The sequence below is a fragment of the Dendrobates tinctorius genome, unplaced genomic scaffold (genome assembly GCF_039654945.1).
Source record: "Dendrobates tinctorius isolate UK_male_01 unplaced genomic scaffold, ASM3965494v1 ptg000069l, whole genome shotgun sequence".
Classification (NCBI taxonomy): domain Eukaryota; kingdom Metazoa; phylum Chordata; class Amphibia; order Anura; family Dendrobatidae; genus Dendrobates; species Dendrobates tinctorius.
The window spans coordinates 8080979-8093574 of NW_027361737.1; the positions used below are offsets into that span (position 1 = coordinate 8080979).

Genomic DNA, 12596 nt, shown 5'->3' on the forward strand with positions numbered 1-12596 from the left:
AAACAAAATTTCATCTCAATACTTTGTGATATATCCTTTGTTGGCAATGACAGAGGTCAAACGTTTTCTGTAAGTCTTCACAAGGTTGCCACACACTGTTGTTGGTATGTTGGCCCATTCCTCCATGCAGATCTCCTCTAGAGCAGTGATGTTTTTGGCTTTTCGCTTGGCAACACGGACTTTCAACTCCCTCCAAAGGTTTTCTATAGGGTTGAGATCTGGAGACTGGCTAGGCCACTCCAGGACCTTGAAATGCTTCTTACGAAGCCACTCCTTCGTTGCCCTGGCGGTGTGCTTTGGATCATTGTCATGTTGAAAGACCCAGCCACGTTTCATATTCAATGCCCTTGCTGATGGAAGGAGGTTTGCACTCAAAATCTCACGATACATGGCCCCATTCATTCTTTCATGTACCCGGATCAGTCGTCTTGGCCCCTTTGCAGAGAAACAGCCCCAAAGCATGATGTTTCCACCACCATGCTTTACAGTAGGTATGGTGTTTGATGGATGCAACTCAGTATTCTTTTTCCTCCAAACACGACAAGTTGTGTTTCTACCAAACAGTTCCAGTTTGGTTTCATCAGACCATAGGACATTCTCCCAAAACTCCTCTGGATCATCCAAATGCTCTCTAGCAAACTTCAGACGGGCCTGGACATGTACAGGCTTAAGCAGTGGGACACGTCTGGCACTGCAGGATCTGAGTCCATGGTGGCGTAGTGTGTTACTTATGGTAGGCCTTGTTACATTGGTCCCAGCTCTCTGCAGTTCATTCACTAGGTCCCCCCGCGTGGTTCTGGGATTTTTGGTCACTGTTCTTGTGATTATTCTGACCCCACGGGGTGGGATTTTGCGTGGAGCACCAGATCGAGGGAGATTATCAGTGGTCTTGTATGTCTTCCATTTTCTAATTATTGCTCCCACAGTTGATTTCTTCACTCCAAGCTGGTTGGCTATTGCAGATTCAGTCTTCCCAGCCTGGTGCAGGGCTACAATTTTGTTTCTGGTGTCCTTTGACAGCTCTTTTGTCCTCACCATAGTGGAGTTTGGAGTCAGACTGTTTGAGGGTGTGCACAGGTGTCTTTTTATACTGATAACAAGTTTAAACAGGTGCCATTACTACAGGTAATGAGTGGAGGAAAGAGGAGACTCTTAAAGAAGAAGTTACAGGTCTATGAGAGCCAGAAATCTTGATTGCTTGTTTCTGACCAAATACTTATTTTCCACCATAATATGCAAATAAAATGAAAAAAACAGACAATGTGATTTTCTGGATTTTTTTTTCTCAGTTTGTCTCCCATAGTTGAGGTCTACCTATGATGTAAATTACAGACGCCTCTCATCTTTTTAAGTGGTGGAACTTACACTATTGCTGACTGACTAAATACTTTTTTGCCCCACTGTATATATGTAGTATGTATGTAGTATGTATATATGTAGTATGTATGTAGTATATATGTAGTATGTATATATGTAGTATTTATGTAGTATGTATGTAGTATGTATATATGTAGTATGTATGTAGTATGTATATATGTAGTATGCATGTAGTATGTTTTTTTTTTTACATTCAACACATTAGCCGGATGATGGGACTACTACTGTCCCATCATTGGCTAATGTGTCAATCACTGTCATGGTAGCAGGCATAGCCCGATGGGACTTGTAGTCCCATCGGATGATGCCTGCACAGACCCCCGCAGCCTGCACAGACCCCCCAGTCGGCACAGCCCCCCGGCAGGCCGGTACAGACCCCCGGCAGTCCGCACAGACCCCTGGGCAGTCGGCACAGACCCCTGGCAGCCGGCACAGCCCCCCGGCAGGCCGGTACAGACCCCCGGCAGTCCGCACAGACCCCCGGGCAGTCGGCACAGACCCCTGGCAGGCCGGCACAGACCCCCGGAAGGTCCGTACACACCCCCGAGAGGCTGTACAAGGACAGAAAAGGGTTTTTCTTATTCCGATACCAGAAGTCCCATAGACTTGAATGGGACTTCCGGTATCGAAATCGGCGATACCGGATACTTTTTTTTAGATCGGCCGATCCATTCCGATACGATATTTTTCAGTATCGGCTGGTATCGCTCAACACTAGTCATCAGTAAAAAATAAATAAAATATAGCTCTCAAAGTAAAGTGATGTAAAAATAATTATTTTTTTAATATAAAATAGTTTTTATTGCATAAAAGCGCCAAAACAATAAAAGATGATGCTACAAAAGAGGTATCACTGTAATTGTACTGACCAGAAGAATAAAACTGCTTTATCAACTTTACCACACATGGATCGGTATAAACGCCCCCCCCAAATAAATTCATGAAATGCTGGTTTTTGTTCATTCCGTCTCACAAATAAATAAATAAAAAGCGATCAAAAAATCTCATGTGCCCACAAATGGTACCAAAAGAAATATCAACTTGTCCCGCAAAAAACAAGACCTCACATGACTCTGTGGGCTAAAATATGGAAAAATTATAGTTCTCAAAATGTGGTAATGCAAAAACTATTTTTTGCAATAAAAAGCGTCATTTAGTGTGTGACAGCTGCCAAACATAAAAACCTGCTGTAAAAACCCACTATAAATAGTAAATCAAACCCCCTTTATTACCCCCTTAGTTAGGGAAAAATAATAAAATGAAAAATGTATTTATTTCCATTTTCCCATTATGGATAGGGCTAGGGTTAGGGTTAGGGCTAGGTTTAGGGTTATAGCTAAAGCTAGGGTTAAGGTTGGGGCTAAATTTATGGTTAGGGTTGGGGCTAAAGTTAAGGTTAGGGTTTGGGCTAAAGTTAGGATTAGTGTTATGGTTGGAATTAGGGTTACGGTTGAGATTAAGGGTATGGGTTGGGATTAGGGTTAGGGGTGTGTTAGGGTTAGGTTTGTGGCTAGGTTTGTGGTTAGGGTTGGAATTAGGGTCAGGGGTGTGTTGGGGTTATGGTTGGAGTTAGAATTGGGGGTTTCCACTGTTTAGGCACATCAGGGGCTCTCCAAGTGCAAAGGCATTGAAAGGCAAACGGTGCTCCTTCTCTTATGAGCTCTGCCATGCACACAAACTGGTTTACCCCCACATATGGGGTGTCAGCATACTCAGGACAAATTGCAAAACAACTTTTAGGGCCCATGTTCTCCTGTTACCCTTGGGTAAATAAAAAATTGAGGGTGAAAAGATCATTTTTGTAAAAAAAAAAATTTTTTTATTATTACGGCTCTACATTATAAACTTCTGTGAAGCACTTGGGGGTTCAAAGTGCTCACCACACATCTAGATATGTTACTTAGGGGTCTACTTTCTAAAATGGTGTCATTTATGGGGGGTTTCCACGGTTTAGGCACATCAGGGGCTCTCCAAACTTAACATGACATCTCAATTCCAGCCAATTTTGAATTGAAAAGTCTAGCGGCGCTCTTTCTCTTCCGAGCTCTGCCATGCGCTCAATCAGTGGTTTACCTGCAAATATGGGGTATCAGCGTACTCAGGACAAATTGTACAACAACTTTTGGGTTCCAATTTCTCCTGTTATCCTTGGTAAAATAAAACAAATTTGATCTGAATTACATTTTTTGTGAAAATAGTTAAATGTTCATTTTTTTTAAAATTCCAAAAATTCCTGTGAAGCACCTGAAGGGTTAATAAACTTTTTGAATGTAGTTTTGAGCACCTTGAGGGGTGCAGTTTTTAGAATGGTGTCATTTTTGGGTATTTTCTGTCATATAGACCCTTAAAAGAGAGTTCAAATGTGATGTGGTCCCTAAAAAAAATGATGTTGTAAAAATGAAAAATCGCTGGTCAATTTTTAACCCTTATAACGTCCTAACAAAAAAATCTTTGGTTCCATAATTGTGCTGATGTAAAGTAGACATGTATGAAATGTTGCTTATTAACTATGTTGTGTGACACATTTCTCTGTTTCAAGGGCATGAAAATTCAAAGTTGGAAAATTGCAAAATTTTCAAAATTTTTGCCAAATTTCTATTTTTTCCACAAATAAACACAAGTCATATCAAAGACATTTTACCACTAACATGAAGTACAATATGTCAAGAGAAAACATTGTCACAATCACCGGGATCCATGGAAGCGTTCCAGAGTTACTACCTCATAAAGGGACAGTGGTCAGAATTGTAAAAATTGGCCTGGTCATTAACATGCAAACACCCTTGGGGGTAAAGGGGTTAACTGAGAGACTAGATCATATTCTTGCCATAGAGATGCTAGGATTCCTGCAGTCTTTCTGCAGTTTGACCACTAGTGGCTGCTATTGTTCACCATTGGAGTGTGCTGTTGTGTTCTGTAATTGCCCTTTACTAAGATGTCAGATTTTGAACCTGTCGAATCCATCTTATTTCCTGTTTGGGCCTACTTTAGGCTACACTGATCTCTCACTCATTGTTTGAGTATTGTGCCTAGCTGGTATTCTAGTTTCAGTCTAAAGCTCCTGAATTGTCTTACCAAGACTAATCTCACTTATCTTCAGGTTGTTTCCTACAACTCCTTTGCTATCGCCAAGGACATCTATTACCAGGTGCTGTTCCTTGCTTGTGCTCCTTGGCCACTGGATTCAAGCAGTGCTACGCCAGTATCATAATAAGAGGTCTATAAAACATACAAAATAATTGGGCCATAAATGAAAATCTAAACCAAATAAAATATTTTTATTGTTACATGAAAAGACAAAAGATGAGTCACATGTTAAGATAGTGGCATCACCTTTGAGAAATACAATTGCATGATTGAAATTTCATAAAGATACAACTATATGATGATATTTAAGATGAAAAAATAAATATTAGAGGTATATGTAGAGGGGAAAAGAGAGCATGAATGATAAGAAGCAAAGAGAGAGAAAGATAAAAAGGCACTCCAGGGCTAGATTCACAGCTACTCTGCTCAGTTGTGTTGCATAATGTCTTACGTTCTATTACTGCTTCTAAGGATGTGCTTCAGAGTGTTGGGCATGCAGGATCTTTTCTTCCCCATGTGTGTTTTGCATGGGAGACATATCAGCAGTTAGTGTCTTCCTCATTCTATGGACTATTGTAATCTGATCCTTCTCTTTGTTCAATACTAATAACAACAAGTATTTGCCTATCAAGAACAATAACCTGGAGATAAAAAACATAACCCCTGGTATCAGAATTTTAAGTATAATCCATTAGTTTTGTAGTGCCAAATACATTTAGAGAATTGAGTACTCTAAGGCTGAATTCACACCATCGTTTCTCATGGTCCGAGCATGGACCATAATAGAAGGGCTTTCTTCAGGTCTCATGACCTTAGCTTGGCAGCTTCATATAGGTCTGAAAAGCTGTCAAGTTCGGATCAGGAAACCTGCATACAGTTTGTGCATAATGGATGTGTGAATATGACATAAAAGACATTTTCAAAGATTAAAAATCTAACAGGCTGATACTCATTATCTAAAAGTGCAAATATACTATATAACATTTCCATGTGCCGAGCACATCAACTTTTTGGGAAACCAACCTCTATTTAAAATTATAATAGCTTCCATTAACTGCGTCGTATACAGCCAATGTGTGCGGTCATTCCTATTCTCTCAGATTCATTGGGTTTTATTGTGTCCCTTCTGTTGCAGCACATCAATGTCATAGGTGCATTCACCATCATAATATCTCAGCTCATTCTCCTCCAGCAAAGGTGCAACAATAAAGAGTAATTTAGGACTTCGGCAGCAGGATTATTATCTGCTTGGCCAATCATCTGGCACGGCTTTGAAAGGGTTCATAGTAATGTCACAAGTAAATATGTTCAATACAGAGCTGATGGAATCCATCTAAATGTACTTCATAGAGGGATGATCTGAAGTTACCCAATAGTGATGTATTGTAGAGAGCATAGAGAAAAGTGTGACATGATGGTATATTGATCCTGTGAGACTGTTCAGGAAAATGCAATTAGGCAGCTGAAAAATCAACTCAGTGAGCAAAACTGCCAGAGCCTAAAAGAGAACACTCAATGCAGCCTTCACCGAATGTCTACGCGCAGACATTTCATTTACAGGACAATATATTGTAGTTTAAGTAAAAGTTATCACAAGTTGTGGTCACAAACAGAAGTATTGTGTTACAGATGCCACAAATAATTATTAAGACACAAATGATTGACTTGATAACCAACATAAATGCCACAAGAGATGAGGAACAGGTGATGGGGTGGTGGAAAGAAAACTTTGAAAAATACTAGTAGTCTTTTAGGAGATACAAAGAGAAGATGAAGGTCTACATGCGAAATTGGGAAATAATGTTGACTAGGTCGGTCTAATCCTTCTTAATGTACGGTACAGGTTTTCTGTACTTGCAAAAACAGCATAGTTATTTTCTGCTACAAACAAATCTGCGACAAAATTTGCACTCAAATCCAGATTTGTTGATAGTGTAAAATTACAGTAACCTTAACCCTAATGCATCTATTTATGGAAAGTCATTGCTCATCATTAATGTGAATGCTGGTATGGGCTCATTTATTAGTATTCCAGTTCTATCGTTCTGCTCTAGTCTAGTCTGTATATTATGTTATTGGATTTTCCACTGAACAGTTATAATGTCCTTCTCAAAAAGTGCTCCTTCAAATCTCTCTAGATTTCAGAAGAATAATAGAGAGAATAAAAATGAAAACATTCATGTACAGCTCACATTTCGCTTCTCAGATCGATGTGTGAGTAAATATAGTCCAATCTCAAGCTTTTGGATTGAAACACTAGGAATAGACATTATTCCTTACCTTTTAAAAGCCCTCAGCTCTCTGTCAGTGATACACAATTTGATTTACATTACATTCAAACCTATTGAGCTTTCCACCCTAAGGTGCTGATGGTTTTAGGTGATGTGAATGAACAAATTAAGTCTCAGCTGCCTTGGGTCCAGGGTGACTTGTGAAATACTGAAGCCTAGTTTCCGTATCATGTGAAATACTGGATAGCATGAATGTACAGCATTATATATTTTCAGATATTTTAAAGTATAACAAATGTTCAAAGATTCTAAATGAAAAAAAATAATATGCTTTACGATAAGTTTTGTTATGAGGGTAGGGATTGTCATTTTAATTGTTTCTAGAGATGAGTGAATCAATTCTAGACTAATCAAATTCATTTGGTTTCTCAAAATTCATTGATGCAGGCAAATCCAAATTTTGGACTATTCACTTCAAGTTAATCGAGTAAATTGGTGGGTGGATGGCCACCATTTGTCTGGATTCTGATTATTGAGAAGGGGCTAAAAAATATTAAACTTGTATTTACTTGACCCTCCACATGTGTCTTGTTGCTGCTCCACACGTTCTACTTCATTAGCAGTAATGCTCTCCACCAGAAGTTTTTATGGAAGAAAAAAGAGTTGATTGGAGGACTGTGATGTCGGGGAGTAAATAGGAGAGAGTTAGAAGTGGTAGCATTTCAGTTTTATGAAGGGCCAAAGAGAAAGTGTAACGGACAGGGAAGGACAATGTCCGAGAGTGGACCCTCTGGGTCGCGGATCTGGAGCCCCTGGGTCGAGCGCGCCAGGTGAAGACCAACCCCTATACAGGGATCGTTAGGGGCAAAACCGCAGAGGACAGAACCGCGACAGCCGGTACCAGGAGGGACGGCTCGGGGACACGGAGCGACAGCGCTACCAAGAATACTATACAGAGCAGGGTTATAGGATGAGGAGGCGGCAGGCAGCCGCTTCTAGTGGGGATACAGGAGGAGGCACAGGAGCAGAGGAAGGCCACACCAGGAGGAAACAGATGGAAGCACAAGGACGGTAGCATACGAGACCTAGGGAGCGGGGAGAGGAGAGACAAGGAGGAGGCGACACAGAACTGAGACAAGCAGGGGGACGGAAGGAGGACCAAAACTAGATCCCTAACACGACAGAGGGGGCCAGAACAGAGTGTAAAGAAACACAATCCTCAGGCGTCCTCACTACGGAGAGAACGCCTGAAATATCATAGGACCCGGAAGTGGGCGGTGCGCACCGCCCTCAGCGCTGCCCACCGCTGACAGAAGAGAGAGCGCTGGCGCGCGCCCGCGACCTAAGGAGAGGGCGCAGGGACGTCGGAGGACGAAGGACTGGGTAAGAGATCTCGCTATGTGTCCACATTGCAGAAATGCTGCGGAATTATCCGCAGCATTTTCACAACTCCCCACCGCGGGTAAAACACATGCAGAATTCGCATGCATTTTCCTGCAAAACACAAACGTTTTGCAAGCGTTTTTACAGAATGCTAGCTCTTTTCCAAGCGATTTGAAGCATCGCTTGGAAAAGAGATTGACAGGTTGGTCACACTTGTCAAGCATAGTGCTTGACAAGTGTGACCAACTTTTTACTATTGATGCTGCCTATGCAGCATCAATAGTAAAAGATAGAATGTTAAAAATATTTAAAAAATAAAAAATATGGATATACTCACCTCCTGGCGGCCCCCGATCTCCTCAGCGACGATCCCAGTCCTCGCTGCCAGCAAGTTCCGTTCCCAGGCGTGCTTTGTGAGAATGACCTTTGTGACTGTCACGTGACCACTACATCATCAGAGGTCATGCTCGCAAAGCACGCCTGGGAACAAAGCCACCACATGCACTGCTGAGGACCAGGAGGACTCCGGGGGCCGACAGAGGGTACGTCTATCCCTATTTTTATTTTAATTCTATTTTTTACAGGAATATGGTACCCAGGGCATGGAGGAGAGTCTCCTCCAGACCCAGGGTACCATTCGCACATGAAGCGCTCACTTTACGCATGGTGAGCATAGCCACATGCGTAAAGTGAGAATTTCAATGCAATCCTTTGGTGGCGGAATCACTGCAATTCCGCAAAATTAATGGTCACGCTGCGGATTTTTCAGCTATGCCATTCTGCAGTGGAAAAATACACAGCATTGGCACAGCAACTGCGGAATCCCATAGGATTGCATGAGATGTGTTTTGTTAGCGTTTCCGCAGCGGCAAAAATGCAGCAGAAACGCTTAAAAAATGCAACGTGGGCACACAGCCTAAGAGTTTATCTTTTTTACACCACATTTCAGGAGATTGAGGCCAAATTTATTCAATATGAATCATAATCTGCCTTCCCTTCTACCTGAATTAGGCCTGTTTCACACTTCCTGATATTTCCGGTACCAGAAAAACAGGTACCAGAGATATCTGTGTCACGTGAAATGAATTGGAATGAATGTTATCACATCCAATGAGGAAGGTGCCAAACAGTAGGTTCCCAAACCTTATATACCATATATCAAGTACTGGGCACACTCAAGAAGTTTTGATGCAATAAATTGGAAATTTTACATACAGTAGCCAATAGTAACAAACGTTTTGGTCGTGGTAGACCTTCATCAGTGCACTAGGGTTAAATATTAGATGCTAATGTGAGCATCTCACATACTGGTAGACAGAAATCGGTATAGAAGTGTTGCCTGGAGCTCAAGTGGTTATTGACCTCTAGTCAGGTATGCAAAATAGATACACGCCGGGTCATAGGATATCCGGCGTGTATCTATTTTGCATACCTGACTTGGCTCCAATCAAGCGCTGTCCACAGAGTATGGCATGGCGTTGCAAAATGGAGTGATAGCATTCCTTATTCAAAATCCCTTTTACATTGCACAAATCTCCCACTTTACATGCACCAAAGAAACCCCAGACCACCACATTACCTCCACCATGCTTGACATATGGTGTCAGGCACTCTTCCAGCATCTTTTCAGTTGTTCTGCATCTCACAAATGTTCTGTGCAATCCAAACACCTCAAACTTGGATTAGTATGTCCATAACACTTTTTACCAATCTTCCTCTGTCCAATGTCTGTGTTCTTTTGCCCATATTGATATTTTCCTTTTATTAGCCAGTCTCAGATATGGCTTTTTCTTTGCCACTGTGCCCTGAAGGCCAGCATCCCGGAGTCGCCTCTTCACTGTAGACATTGACACTGGCGTTTTGCATGTATTATTTAATGAAGCTGCCAGTTGAGGACCTGTGAGGTGTCGTTTTCTCAAACTACAGACCCTAATGTACTTGTATTGTTGCTCAGTTGTGCAGCTGAGCCTCCCACTTCTCTTTCTACTCTGGTTAGAGCCTGTTTGTGCTCTCCTCCGAAGGGAGTAGTACACACCGTTGTAGGAAATATTCAGTTTCTTGGCATTTTCTCGCATGGATAGCCTTCATTTCTGTGAACATGAATAGACTGTCGAGTTTCACATGAAAGTTCTTTTTTTCTGGCCATTTTGAGAGTTTAATGGAACCAACAAATGTAATGCACCAGATGCTCAACTAGCTCAAAGGAAGGTCAGGTGTATAGCTTCTGTAATCAGCCAAACTGTTTTCAGCTGTGCTAACATACTTTCACAAGGGTTTTCAAGGGTATTCTAACCATCCATTAGCCTTCTTACACAGTTAGCAAACACAAAGTACCATAAGAACACTGGAGTGATGGTTGTTGGAAATGGGCCTCTATAAACCTATGAAGATATTGCATTACAAACCAGAAATTTGCAGTTAGAATCATCATTTACCACATTAACAATGTATGTCAATGAGTGTATTTCTGAATCATTTAATGTTAGCTTCATTGGAAAAAACTGTGCTTTTCTTTCAAAATTAAGGAAATTTCTAAGTGACCCTAAACTTTTGAACTGTATTGCACATGTTAAATAAAGACACAGCCAGAATAAAGTATTTTATTTTAAATAACACTAAACACAGTTTTTACTTTTATTATTACGCCTAATCCCAGCGAAGCCCTCAATCTCCTGTAATAAAAGTAAAATAAAAAGGCAACAATATATCATACCTGTCCAACATGTTGTCCCACATCATAATCCGTATCTGGGGGATATACAGTTTTCAACCTGGACGGTGCTAAGATGCGACCGTCCCGGCTGAGAACCACTGGATGCAAGCGCATCTTCAGTGACTAGCGGTGACGTCACTGATGCTGTTCTCGCAGCCGGGCTGAACTGCTGTGGTGACCTCAGGATCATAGGAAAATGCCAGTGATGAGGTCACGGCAGTTCAAGCTCAGTGTCTTCACAACATATCACCGTGAGAAAATCTCACGTGAACATATTCACAGAGCATATACATATCTGCATCCCTATAAAATTATAGCAATGTTGCAATTAGATAGAGAGACACACTTATATAGGTGCTAATAGTGTGTAAGTGACAGAGCAATTTTAATACTCTGACTGTAGGCATACAAACATCAATTGCACATAGGAACATATGATATCACATAACATCGATAAATAAATGCATGATAGTTACCTAGAGAGAGAACACGGGGGACCCACCACACCTGACGCGCGTTTCGCTTTGAAATGCTTTGTTCAGGGACTCTGAACTTTGATCAGGGTCATTTGGATGTTTTGGGTTCTCATGATTTAAAAAGAGAAAACACAGTAGTTTGACAATAAATGGCTTCACCCAACCACTAACCATGAGTGGAGAAAAAGTTTTGGTTTTATCATTCATATTCTCTGAAAAAAGGCCAAGAAAGCAAAAATTCTGCCGGGGTATGTAAACTTTTGAGCACTACTGTAACAGGTTATGTTCAAGTTTTTGTAATAGGAAAATTTGCAAAATACTTATCAAAACAATCAACAATTCATTTAAAGCTCTTCCCCATTATCAAGAGTGGATTGATTTTGAATCCTATTTTTTACTGCTCTTTTCCTAGGTTACCAGTAGCAGTGGCTGAAAATGTAAAAATGTGCTTACAAGCTTTTCCAAATAAACCATGTAAGCACTGCACAGAGCCTGGCCAGGATAGCTGGGATTCCCTGTTAGCTCCCTATGTAGCCAGCTTCAGTGCAACAGTGCTCCTCTGATGCAGCATCAGAGACCACATAGTTCAGGCCAATGATGCAATCATGCCACAGTCTAAACTGTTAAGAAATAGCACACCACCCTCAGCAAACAGGAAGGGATTCTTGAGACAACCGCTTTAAGTAGGGCCTCATACATAGCCGAATATGATGTTCAGCAGTAAGTGTGTTTTTAGTACTATGTAAGGTCCTGCTGCCTATATACCATAGGCCATAAAATGAAAAATGCTCATTTTTCCACTATAAACCCATAAAGAATGATAAGTGAAAAAAGTTGTTCAAGATGTGGAGGTCATCTAACAAAGGAAGGAAATCTATTCTTTGAAGCATTTGTGATCTTGTTTCTTCTTTGGACAGACTTTAGTTTGCTCTTATTGAAATGTGAAAGTATTCTACTGTACTTTTAAGTTTTACAAATGACAATATTTATGTAATTGTTCTTTAAACAGCCTTTAAGCTTTTCAAGTTATCTCACTTATAAAACAATGCTAAGAAAAACATTAGCACATCTAATATGTATAGTCTAACCAATTCTTTATTAGGCTGGGGTAAAGGGGCCTTTACACATAGCGATAGTGCTAGCGATATCGCTAAAGCATCACCGATTTTGTGACGCAGCAGCGATATTGCTAGCGATATCGCTATGTGTGATAATTACCTCCGACCGGCTCCCCCGCTGTCTGTCGCTGATCGCGCGAGATCGAGCAGCTCCATTTCTCATCGGGCGCTTCCTGCTGGCGCCGACGAGCGATGCGTGGACGCGGGCAGG

At 41.2% G+C, this 12596-nt stretch overlaps 1 protein-coding gene across 1 annotated transcript in view; it reads left to right on the forward strand.

Moving 5' to 3' along the window:
• The window catches only part of CLSTN2 (calsyntenin 2), a 1499677-nt gene that overhangs the window by 591498 nt on the left and 895583 nt on the right, over nt 1-12596 (forward strand). The window lies entirely within an intron of this gene.